Raw genomic sequence first — 3,462 nt, forward strand, 5'->3', positions numbered from 1 at the left:
TATGTGTGCCAAAATGCCTCTGTTTTACTTCAGAAGAAAATAAGTGCATATATAAAATAAGGGTTAAAGGGAACCTGTCACAAAACACAGTGCCTATGTGGGACACTATAGATGGAAGTTGCAGTTCTCTGAGACCAGACTTGTATAGTTGTCTTGGGGCTTGAATGGCTCACTCCCGTTTTGTCTCCTGTGATAACACTGCTGCATGGTGATTGGCTACTCATGCACCTAGTGCTGTCACTGGGGTAGGAGGCCAAAGTCCTTAGCGCTATGTAAGCTCTAAGTCATGATTAGGAGCTTACACAGGGTTTCCGCTATTTGTTCCCTGCAGTTAAATGGAGTGGTGACGGAACAAAGGGTTTACAAGAGCTAAACTTTATTAGATTTGGGGAAGCACCAGTCTATAGATGATGAACGTCTTAGTTTGTACAATCTATCGTGTTGTTTGTGTGTGGGCTCACATAGTGTCAAATCTATTGATAAATATTAGATGAGAATGTATGAAACAATGATTGGATAAATTGGACATTTTTAAACATACAGTAGCTTAAGTTAAAGTGTAAGTTCATTGTTAAAGAAAAAAATTGAAAAGGTGAACACCCTACACCCTCTCCACCTACCCCCCCCCCCCCCTTCCCAGTCCCCTTTGTACTACCACAGGTGATAAGCAGTCAGTGCCCATGCAGCCGCTACAGTGGTCCAGGGATATAAAATCCCCACTCTTCTCCCCCTTTTTTCTGCATGGCTTCGAGGACAGATCAGAGCAACTCTGATTGGTTAGCACTGTGAAAGAAAACCTGTCCCAGAAGCTCTGCAGAAAGAAGGGAGAAAAGAGCGTGGTTATCACATCCCTGGACCACTGCTCCAGCTGGGTGGGCACTGACAACTCATTAACCACGAGGTAAGTACAGCAGATACTAGGGGAGGATGTAGGTTGTTAGTTCACCTTTTTATTTTTTTATAAAAAGATAAACTAACCCTTTAACCCCCTGGCGGTATTCCCGAGTGTGGCTTGGGTTTAAAGAGGAAGTAAACCCTGATGAGTTTACTTCCTCTTTCATTCCCTGCAAAGGTAAAGCATAATGGACTACTATGCATCGCATAGTAGTCCATTATGTGTCACTTACCTGACACAGGAGCGAGCGATATCACCGCTGTCCCCTGTAGTCTGGCGCATCCATCTTCTCGTGGGTCTCGCTGCTCCGCCGCTGTCATTCGGCGAAGCCACGATGATGTCACTCCCACGCATGCGCACGGGAGCCGCCACGCACGGCATATCGCCGTTGATGGGAGCCGCGCTCAGTGCGCCTGCGTGCTGCTGACAGCGGTGCCTGTCTTCCGGCAAATATCTCCTAAACCATGTAGGTTTAGGAGATATTTCTTGGACCTACAGGTAAGCCTTAATCTAGGCTTACCTGTAGGTCAACGTGTGTTGTAAGGGTTTACAACCACTTTAAATTTCAGTACCATTAGCGGTAACCCCAAGCCACACCACTTTGGATTACATTGAAGAATCCTGGTACAGCATGCTTACCTTGTCACCAGGATCCTGCGATGCCCCCCCCCCCCCCCCCGCTGTGTCCTCTGCCGGATCATCCACCCAATGCTCTATGCATGGGGCGGAGCCCAGCGCCAAAATACAAAACACAACATAACACATACAGTACACTGTAATCTTACAGATAACATTACTGCATCAAATCATTTCACCTCCCTTTTGTCCCTAGTGCTTTGTCCAGTCCCCTGCATACAGTTTTATATTATATACAATGCCTTGCAAAAGTATTCACCCCCCTTGGCATTTTTGGTGTTTTGTTGCCTCACAACCTGGAATTAACATGGATTGTTTGAGGATTTTAATAATTTAATTTACAGAACATGCCCACAACTTTGAAGTTTGAAGAAAAAGTCAATGTGCATAACTATTCACCCCCTAAAGTCAATAATTTGTAGAGCCACCTTTTGCGGCTATCGCAGCTCCAAGTAGCTTTGGATAAGTGTCTATGAGCTTGCCACATCTTACCACTGGGATTTCTGCCCATTCCTCCTTGCAAAACTGCTCCAGCTCCTTCAAGTTGGATGGTTTGCGCTAGTGAGCAGCAATCTTTAATGCCCCGTACATACGATCGGACTATCCGGCGGACAATCCTCTGGACTTTTCAGCGAAGGTCCGCCGGACTTTCCAAATGAGCGGACTTGCACACACATGACCACACACGAACTGACTTTTCCGGCAGACTAGGTCCGGGGGAGAATCCGCCGGACTTTCCAAATGAACGGACTTGCCCACATACCGTAAATTAAAGTATGATGGGACTAGATAAGGAAGTCAATGTCGCCGCCTCCATCGGTGAGATTGACACCTTGCGTGCCCCGTCACCTGGTATGGGTTTTAAGGGTAACCCTTACTCTAACAAACGTCGTGGGGGTACCCGCAAAGTCCATACCAGACCCAAAGGGGTTTGGGAGGAGCGAACCTGAACCTTACCAGGCCGCGTGCCCTCAACATGGGGGGTGGGTGCTTTGGGAAAGGGGTGCGCCCTGTGGGCCCCCCACCCCAAAGCACCTTGTCCCCATGTTGATGAGGACAAGGGCCTCTTCCCGACAACCCTGGCCGTTGGTTGTCGGGGTCTGTGGGTGGGGGGCTTATCAGAATCTGGGAGCCCCCTTTAATAAGGGGGCCCCCAGATCCTGGCCCCCACCCTATGTGAATGAGTATGGGGTACATCGTCCCCCTACCCATTCACCTGGGGGGAAAAGTGTCAATAAAAAAACACACAACACAGGTTTTTAAAGTAGTTTATTAGGCAGCTCCGGGGGTCTTCTTCCGACTTCGGAGGTCTTCTCGCTGGGCTCCTCCACTATCTTCTGCTCTTTTGTCGCTCTTTTGCTAGAGGAGGAGCCCGTCTTTCTCCTTCGTCGTCGTCGCCGTCCAGGGGTCTTCTTATAACTTCGGGGGTCGTCTTCCGACTTCTCCACACTTTCCGGCCTCTTCTCCCGCTCTCCGATTCTTCTGCCGGGGTCCTCCGCTATCTTCTTCCAGCACTTTTACTAACGTTGGCCACCATCTTCTTCTTCTTCTTCTTTCTTCTCTTCTTCCGTTGTTGACACGATGTTCTCTCCCGCTGTAATGCCGGGATGGCAACAACAACGAAGGAGAAACCCCCAAAGTTGGAAGACCCCCGGAGCTGCCTAATAAACTACTTTAAAAACCTGTGTTGTGTGTTTTTTTATTGACACTTTTTCCCCCCCTTACCCAAATCACCCGCCCCCCCCCCCCCCATGCTGAGGGCACGCGGCCTAGTACGGTTAAGGAGGGGAAGGGCGCTCGCTCGTCCCCACCCCCTTTCACTGACAGCTGGGCTGCTTACTCGGATAAGGGTCTGGTATGGACTTTGGGGGGATCCCCACGCCGTTTTTCGGCATAGGGGTTACCCTTAAAACCCATACCAGGCGATGGGG

Source organism: Lithobates pipiens, unplaced genomic scaffold (assembly GCF_037356315.1).
Source record: "Lithobates pipiens isolate NorthernLeopardFrog02 unplaced genomic scaffold, aLitPip1_a1.2 Scaffold_3, whole genome shotgun sequence".
NCBI classification, from domain to species: Eukaryota; Metazoa; Chordata; class Amphibia; order Anura; family Ranidae; genus Lithobates; species Lithobates pipiens.